Here is a 9,093-nt window from a genome sequence, read left to right as displayed (position 1 = left end):
TTGGAATGACATCTTTGTTTATAGGAGAACATTTATAAATAAAGTTGAATTTCCAAGTCAAGCATTTGTTTTTATATCTTAGTATACACCTGTCAGTGTTTATTGAATTAACCTGTTTTGTAACACATCTTATTTTTCTTTGCTATAAAATCTCTGAGCATATATTTAATGAAAGGAAGCATTCAGAATCCTTTTTTTCTTTTAAATGAATTAACTGAATTGCTGCCATACATCAAAAAGACTCATGAGAAACTTTTTATTCCATGACTTAAGTTACTTTTAAAACTTTGGAGCAGGTACTGAATGCCTGTTGGCCGTGCTTGAGTCAGAGACTGATGATCCCTGGACCATGCAGCTGAACCAAGGAAATGTACCGGGGTTCTTACTGGATTACCCAGCTCATGTGGGTAATTAACACATTTGGCACCTAGAGGCAGTGTTCTTTTGGCCTTATGAAAAGCTGATGCATGAGTCTGAGTTTAAGCCACCAGACAGACTCAAAAGAAGTTAATTGAGGGTACTCCCATTTCTCCATATGCTGTGAGCTGCATAGAATGAGGGGGAAAAAAAGTGACTGGTCTGATGCCATTTTCATGTAAGAGGGACACACCATGTTTAATTTAGTGTTGAGACAATGCCGTACTCCACAGGGGAGCAGTCTGGTTTTGAGGAAGGTGAAGCACTGAACACCAGAGTATTTCATCTCTGGATGCCACTTACACAAGTGTGCCTGAAGGGAGGTCTATAAGCTTTCCTACTTTGGCCCTCGTTCCCTGGGGCAGTTCTGATTCAGAGGAGCTTATTTTAGTAGACAACAACTCAAGTGTCTGTCCACCTGTCCAATCCTCCCCCTTATCCGTTCTCAGGGTTAACAATGTGTGTTCATTCTGGATTCCAAATATCCATGATGTTTCTTGTCCTTAGGTATTCTGACCCTACATCTGTGAGCCTTTGACCTGTTGTGACGGGTCTTGGCTCCAGTGTATAGATATTAACCAAATTCTTGCCCTTAAGTACACTGGTTTTCAAACTCTGGTTGTTAACAGTAGAAGCAGATGATCAATGGACTATAACACAGAATGTAATACTCCAACACCTAAAACAGATTAGAACAGCTCCATTTATTTTTAGTTAAGGAAGGGGTGGGGCCCAAAGGACTACTGTTGAAACTTCACCTCACTCTTGTCAGGCTTCCTGAGATGCCGCCACAAAATGGAGTGTTTTCAAAAACATGGTTAACGATTATCTTTAAAAAAAAAAAAAAAATTTTTTTTTTAACTAGGCATCTAAGTAGCTGATTTCCAGGTGGCTTTTTTGCAGCAATAACAATGTTAACTTCTCCAACAGAAATAGTTTGTACATGATTATTTTGCTATTTTTACTTTTTATTAAAACTTACTGTGGAAAAAAAAATTTTAATCCCTGCCTTAGGTAAAGTAAGAGCAGGCAATGTGATCTATGTTCTCTAGATACATGCAGTTGTATGGGTGTATGTGTGTGTGCACTCATGAAATGACTTGAGAGAAAGGAATATATTTGAGTGGTAAAAAGCATAGGAGGCAGAATATTTCTAATACGCCAAGCAAACCTTTTACCATGTGACTTAAGTAAACTTCCCAGGACCTTAGTTATTTTTGGTTGCCTCATCTGTAAACCTGGTCAATAACAGAGTAGACTCTTAGACCGGATGATCTATATGTGTCTTTTCCAGATTCCTAATATTTGATTCTAGATGTACCTCAATCAAAGAAATATTCTCTGGAAGCAAAAATGTTTTTGGTAAATTAAGTTACTTTCTCATTAACTTATAGTTTCAAAATTATCAATAATAAAATTTTGATACTAAGCATAATGGAATTATTTTTTGCTAAAATATTTCTTGGTTCCTGATTGGTCATTAGACCTCAAATGTGAAAACATTCAGTGCAAGGACCTGGAACACACAGTGGGCAACGTCCAAGGTTGTCAATGATCAAGATAAAGTTTTGGAATCCTACTGTTTTTGTTTGTTATGATATTCCCTTCTTTGTGTCTCTACTCCTCCTTTGGCTTTTTGTCCCATTTTTTCTTTCCTGAATTCAGCCACTGCCTTTTGAGGTTCCCATCCTTTCTTTACTCATTTTGCCCTTTGGGAAGCAAAGCAACTTGAGTCTTTAGGTCAGGGGGAAACTATTAGTACCACTATTCTACATCATAGTGAATGGCACCATCAGTTATACTGCCCAGATGCCCAAGTCTGGAATCTAGTAATAATCTTGGTTCCTTCCTCTCCCTTACTCCCAAATTAATATATTACCAATTTCAGACTATTACAGGTCCAAAAGATTCCCTGGATCTTTTGGAGAAATTTGCCCTCTTTGCTCCATTTCCACATAATTCTAGTTAAGCATCTCTGTGGTGGCCCTACAATTGCCTTTTATCTGGTCTCCTCTCCATTTTTCAGAGCCCCAGTAGCACAGTGGTTAAGAGTTTGGCTGCTGACCAAAAGGTTGGCAGTTTGAATCCACCAGGTGCTCCTTGGAAACCCTATGGGGCAGTTCTAATCTGTCCTACAAGGTCACTATGAGTTGGAATCAACTCCACAGCAGTGGGGTAAGATATTTTTCATACTGCAGCCAGAGTAAGCATTTAGAAAAATGAAGGTTTTGTATTACCTCCTTGTTTAAAATCCTTCGGCGGTGGTTTCATTTGGTCAAAGATTCAGTTCCTAGTTCTGAAGGTGAAACTAGACACAGGTAATTTTTCCTTCAAGTAGGCCCTGACACTCAACAAATAGGAGTTAAAACAAAAACAACTTCCAGACCTAGCAGGGAGGAAAAGCAGGTCTCTAGTCCAGAGACCAGGTGTTAGATGGTGTTCAGCAGCCTATGGGTCCGCAGTAAAGGGCAGGGCGGCAGTTTTTCCAGTGGGTTCCATATATGTAACCAGAGTGTGCACCCTATTGTGCCAGACTTCAGCACAAAGTTGCTCATTTCGTTAACCATTTTCCCCAGGAGGTATATAAAAGGGTTCCCATCTTTGCACTGAAGAAGTTTATTTGGTTCAAGTGGAGACATGCAGAGATTCCCAAGGGGGGGGGGGCGGGGGAGGAGGGGGAGAAGCGAGGAGGAAATGGTGTTTCTACGAATACCAGGATATTGCTCTCCCAGGGACAGGGAGGCAAGGCTTTTGGCAACTCTAATGATAAAGAGGCTTGATAGCTGTCGGGGGAAACAAGGGTTGTTGTTAACTGAGGTAGTGGTTAATGGAGACAGCAGTAAGTGTCAGGTGCTATTCAAGTAGCGAAGAAGGAAATGATGACTTCAGAGACTTGGGTATTTTAAGGAGATGTTTTCTGGGTTACCCCTCTCGAGAACAGGAAGGATTTCGGCAAGAAATGGTGGAGTAACGGAGGGTGGAGGCAAGGAAAGTTATTCAGTAATTTCTTGGTTCAGCAATGGTACTATGGAATGGGAAATAGCTTCTAAGCAAAGGCAAAGGTTTCTGTTCTTCCTCCTGCATCTGGGCCTAGCAGGGTGAACCTCTGAGGAAGCAGGTCGCAAAGACAGCTCCGCTTTCTCTTCAGATGCTCCGCAGAAGCAGCACAGGCTAGGGTAGTGAAGTCCCAAACTCAAGCAACTCCCGGCAGAAGGTAGGCTGGGAGGCCGATGGATGGATCGAGGTGAGGCGGGACTTCCGGTGCGCCTGGGCCCAGTTTCCGGCGTCATCAGGACGCTACCCGGGCGCCCAGGGCGGGCTCCGAGATCCCGGAGGAATGCGCTGCAGTGGGTGATTTTCCTGTTAGCAGGGTCTCTCCCTGAGGACGGCGTGTGAAGTGCGTATAAGAAACCATTCTTGGACGGCGGAGGAAGAAGCAGAATTGGGGACGGGCGGCTGCCCACTTGGCTGTGAGTTGCTTTTCTGTGGGAGGGTTAGGAGTAATACCCAGTTGTTTCTCCAGGCCACCGCCCGCCCTGACTGGGGCCTGGGCCAACCCGCGCGCTCGCTCCGGGAGGCCTGTCCCACCCCTCAGCGCGGGCCGCCCCTCCGCCGCGGCGCTGCTACGCGTGCGCGGCTTCCAGGCCTTGGGTGAGCAGGGCTGCTGCTTTCCCAAGGGCACATCGCGACTCTGGTGTGTTAGGGATGCCTCAGAACGTGCCCCTGGGCTGTGTTTCGAAGCTAGCATCCTTTCAGGTCAGTCTGGCCTTTGCCAGGCTCAGGAACTGGGCTGCGGCATCGTGCAGTGACGACACCTGAGCGCCCCTGCCTTCTTGTCTGGCCCCACCAGGACTAAGAGCCGGCTCTCTTTACCTGCCCTGGCTTTCCTGATTGAGTCTGGACTGCCTTGGCTTTAAGCAGATGGAGAGGATCGCAGTTGAGTTAGTGTTCAAAGATTCTTATTCATGGATTCCTTCCAGTCATAGAGACAGGGATTCATGAGTCTAGTTAATTCAGAAGTCTTTCTTGAGCACCTAGCTAGTACAGTGGAAAAGTCAACACAATCCCTTTCCTCACAGAGTTTAACAGCTTAGTCAGAGATGTGGGCAGGTAACTGGGCATTTACAATACCAAGTGATGAATTTAATGGGAGCATTCTGGAGGGCCCTCTCCCAGCCTGGAAGGAAAGGAGTTGTCATAGAAGATGTGCCTGGGGAAATAATGCTTAGGTGACACCGAAGGACTGAAGGAGTTGACCAACCAAAAGGGAATATCGAGGGTATGGTGGTAGAGTTAGTTCAAGGGACAGAATGGTTCCAGACCAAAGCCCAGCGATGAGGGAGGTTGAAGGAGGTAGAGAACTGTGGCTGCAGTGCCTTGGGGCTTTAGTGTTCAGATTAGAGACAAATGAGCTGGAGAGGTAAACCAGGACTTTGTACACTAGTGTTCATAGTTCAGAGCCCTGGTGGTATAGTGGTTAAGAGCTTGACTGCTAACCAAAAGGTCGGCAGTCAGAATCTGCCAGCCACTCCTTGGATACCCTATGGGGCAATTCTTCTCTATCCTGTAGGGTCACTATGAGTTGGAATTGACTCCACCGGCAAGAGGTTTGGTTTTTCTTTTTTGATACATTCATTGAGTACTCTCCCCCGCCCCCCCCCCCACAGCCACTCCAGCCTTTCTATGAATGTCACTGTTCATAACACTTTATATATATTATTTTCTTTAATCTTCCTACAACCATTAAGGCAGTGAAGAAACTGTTAAAACTATTTTAGCAATAAACTGAGGCTGAGACGTTAAGAAAATTACCCAAGTTCACACACAGCTAGTGAGTTGAGATTCAAACAGGCATGTCTGACTCCTTTGTTCTTGTACTTAACCACTGCATTATTGCATTTCAAGGAATGAATTTGGGGCTAGAAATAGGGAGGAGATTGGAAGCAGAGAGGACATTTAGGAAGTTGTTAAATAGGCTAGATGAGAGACGATGATTTCAAAACCAAGATAGTTGTAGTAATGATGGAGAGAAATGAGTAGATTTCACACTATCTAGGAGGTAGAACTGATGTGATTTGGCAATTGCCTGGATGGGAGGAAAAGGGAGAGAGCCTGGCTGGTACATCCTGGTGATGGTACTGCCATTCTTTCATGAAGATCAAAGGAAAAAGAACAGATTTGAGGGCAAAAAGGACTTGCTGGGGCTGAGATTCCCCTGGGAAGTTCAAGGGGAGGTATCCTGTGAAGTAGCTTGAAGAGTTCCTCTTGGAATGAGAGAAAATTCACTTTTCTTTCCAATGATATATATGTCAGTATCAGTTGCTTATGCCTCTTGTAAGGTGTTTCCCATATAACTGGTTCAAACCATGGGAGATGGTGGGACATGGACCCAAGATAACAAAACACATAAACTACCTTTGAAGCTTTTACAATTCTTTTGGGGGTGATACTAATATTTTACAATTATATATTTTCAAATAGGGACTTGTGGTTCAGCTAACAAGTATTATAAAGGCTCATGGTGGAAGTGTTCAGGCTCATAGAAGTATATTTTGAGGCTCAAGTGAGGTGCCTCAGTTTAGGTCTTCTAAGTCTCTGAATAAATAATCACTCTCGAATGTGTAATGCTCTCATAAAACAGTTTATGTTCTTGGGTCTGTGGAACTGATAAAAGTGAAGAATATAGGTTTTTTAAAGGTTTTGGTAAGAGCAAACCTTTGTGGATGCTTCAATAAGGATATAAATGATCGGTATTTATGATGAAAGTTCCCTGGATCTATTTGGACAGTTTTTTTAAACTGTACAGTTCTTGTTGTTGTTAGGTGCCATTGAATTGGCTCCGACTCATAGAGACCCTGTGCACAACAGAAGGAAACACTCCACGGTCCTGCACCATCCTCACAGGTGTTGCTACGCTTGAGCCTATTGTTGCAGCCAGTGTGTAAATCCATCTCCTTGAGGATCTTCGTATTTTTCGCTGACCCTCTATCAAGTATGATGTGCTTCTCCAGGGACTGATCCCTCCTGACAACATGTCCAAAGTATGTGAGACGTAGTCTCGCCATCCTTGCTTCTAAGGAGCGTTCAGGCTGTACTTCTTCTAAGACAGATTTGTTCATTCTTTTGGCAGTCCACAGTTTATTCAATATTCTTCGCCAGCAACACAATTCAGAGGCATCTGTTCTTCTTTCCTGGTGCCATTGTGGTTAAGAGTTTGGCTACTGACCAAAAGGTCGGCAGTTCAAATCCACCAAGTCCTCCTTGGAAACCCTATGGGGCAGTTCTGTTCTAGGAAACTCTGGTGGCATAGTGGTTAAGAGCTACGGCTGCTAACTAAAAGGTCAGCAGTTCACATCCACCAGGTGCTCCTTGGAAACCTATGGGGAAGTTGTACTCTATCCTAAAGGGTCCCTGTGAGTTGGAATCAACTCAAAGGCAGTGGGTTTTGGTTTGGGTTCTTCTTTGGTCTTCTGTATTCATATTCATCCTCCAGCTTTCATATGCCTATGAGGCAGTTGAAAACACTGTGGCTTGGGTCAGGTGTACCTTAGTCCCCAAGGTGACATCTTTACTTGTCAACATTTTAAAGAGGTCTTTTGCAGCAGATTTGCCCAATACAATTCTTACATGTGTTTTTCCAGTCTTGGTAATATTTTGTTCTTTAATCACCTTCAGAGTTAACAATTTTTATTGAATTTTAGATGTCTCTAATAAAAAAAGTTAGATTTTGAGAGAAGTAATTTTAGATTCCACTGTATATAAAAAGAGAATGCTTTGTCTTCATTTTGACTAGCCTTAACTTTTGTGGTACAGTTAGTGTATTTTAAATCAAAGAAGGCTTTAACTGTTACATATCCAAATAGAGTCCTAGAACGGTCTCATCTTTTGACTAATATTGTTTTCACCCTCAGGCAAGTAGTAATTGATGTTAACATTCACTGTAATCTTCCATTGCAGGGCCACAGTAAAGATCAGCTAGAATAACGTGAGGACTCTTACAAAAAGGAGACTTTTACAGTTGAACTTTGATTAACATAGCTCTTAATGTCTTTTTTTTTTTCTGTGCTTCCCCCCCCCGCCAGCAGATACATTATAAGAGACAAAAAGAATCAGGAATTTATTTAAAAATCAGAATACTTTGAGGGTGAGGTTTTTCTGCTCTCTCGTGATAACAACCATTCCATTGTTTCTCTTTACAGTTTTATCACCTATATGTACATCCCTAGTTTTGGACGTCGTAGTATGAAACTATACCGTTTGTGTGTTTTTGTGACTTGCTTCTTTCATCCTATATTCTGTTTTTGAGAATTAATCTAGGAAGATGTATGTAACTAATTTACTCATTCCACTGGTTTTTTAATCTGTGGTATGAATATATCACAATTTATCTACCCTTTCTGCTAATGATGGGCATTTGTATTTTTTCCAGTTTTTAGCTATTATAAACAAAGCTACTATGAAAATTTTTGTTCATGTCTTCTATTATAAAGTAAAAGAATCTCTCAAGGGTATAATACCTGGAAGTGGACTTGCTGGGTGGTAGAATATGGTGATACCAAACTGGTTTAAAAAATGATCGTCCTAATTTATTCTCCTACCAGCAGTATATAGGAGTCCCTAGATATGGCACAAATGGTTAAGCGCTCGATTGCTAGCTGAAAGGTCGGCAGTTTGAACCCACCTAGAAGTGCCTTGGGAGAAAGATCTGGCGATCTGCTTCCTAAAGGTCACAGCCTTGAAAACTCTGTGGGGTGCAGTTCTACTTTGCAACACATGGAGTCACCATGAGTTGGAGCCTCATGTAAGCTGTGTCCCATATGACTGGTTTAAATGAATCTGACTGGTTTTATCAGGGCACTAAGTTAAACCTCGAAACCCTGGTGGCATAGTGGTTAAGTGCTACGGCTGCTGACCAAAAGGTCGGCAGTTCAAATCCACCAGGCGCTCCTTGGAAACTCTTTGAGGCAGTTCTGCTGTGTCCTACAGGGTCGCTATGAGTCAGAATCAACTTGATGGCAGCAGGTTTGGTTTGGTTTAGTTTTGAAGTTAAACCTTGGAGCCCTGGTGACATGGTGGTTAAGAGCTTGGCTGCTAACCAAAAGGTTGGTAGTGTTGTAGGGGAAAAACATCACAAAGTTTAGTAAAGGAAAAGAAAGTTTTATTTGGCATATATTCAAAAAGACAGAAGTGGGAAGTGGACAAGCATGTTGCTAGAGCCATGTCTGCCTGAGTCCAAAGAATATTACAGAGTAGACAAAAGTGGGAAAATGGGCCAGGACTAGCACGCTGCCACAGCCGTGTCTGCCCTAGTCCAAGGAAGGTTACAGAGTCATCAGTATATATTAACATTACAAATGGGCAAAACCATTGAAAGCTTCACCTTTTCACAGAACTAGAACTAGAAGCTGTGATTCTACATTTTGAATTGTCTTAATGATCACTGGTACAGGTTTCAGTAACGATAGTCAGGAGGGTCTTCATTGGTCCAACAAATTTCTATTCACTATAAGAGTGGAAAGTCTTTCGTGTTCTGGCCTATGTGAAAGGTTCCCTAAAAGATATTTTCCAAGATTATTCTGTCTATGCCTTTATACCTCAGGGCCCAGTTGATGTGTCCTTGTGAGTCCTCTGAGTCCAGCTCTATGCTTTATGCTCTATGCTCAATGACTCCAATAT

At 42.7% G+C, this 9,093-nt stretch overlaps 1 protein-coding gene across 1 annotated transcript in view; it reads left to right on the top strand.

Annotated features, from left to right (window-relative positions):
- Positions 1 to 3,699: 3,699 nt before the first annotated feature.
- Positions 3,700 to 9,093, top strand: part of HDHD2 (haloacid dehalogenase like hydrolase domain containing 2) — a 31,424-nt gene continuing 26,030 nt past the window's right edge. Inside the window, exon 1 of the mRNA XM_049901741.1 lies at positions 3,700 to 3,887. The gene's annotated coding sequence lies outside the window, so the exon portion shown is untranslated. The remainder of the gene's footprint in view (positions 3,888 to 9,093) is intronic.

This window comes from Elephas maximus, chromosome 11 (genome assembly GCF_024166365.1).
Source record: "Elephas maximus indicus isolate mEleMax1 chromosome 11, mEleMax1 primary haplotype, whole genome shotgun sequence".
Taxonomy (NCBI): domain Eukaryota; kingdom Metazoa; phylum Chordata; class Mammalia; order Proboscidea; family Elephantidae; genus Elephas; species Elephas maximus.
The sequence above is the reverse complement of the archived record's forward strand: the minus strand, read 5'-3'. Positions and strand labels throughout refer to the sequence as shown.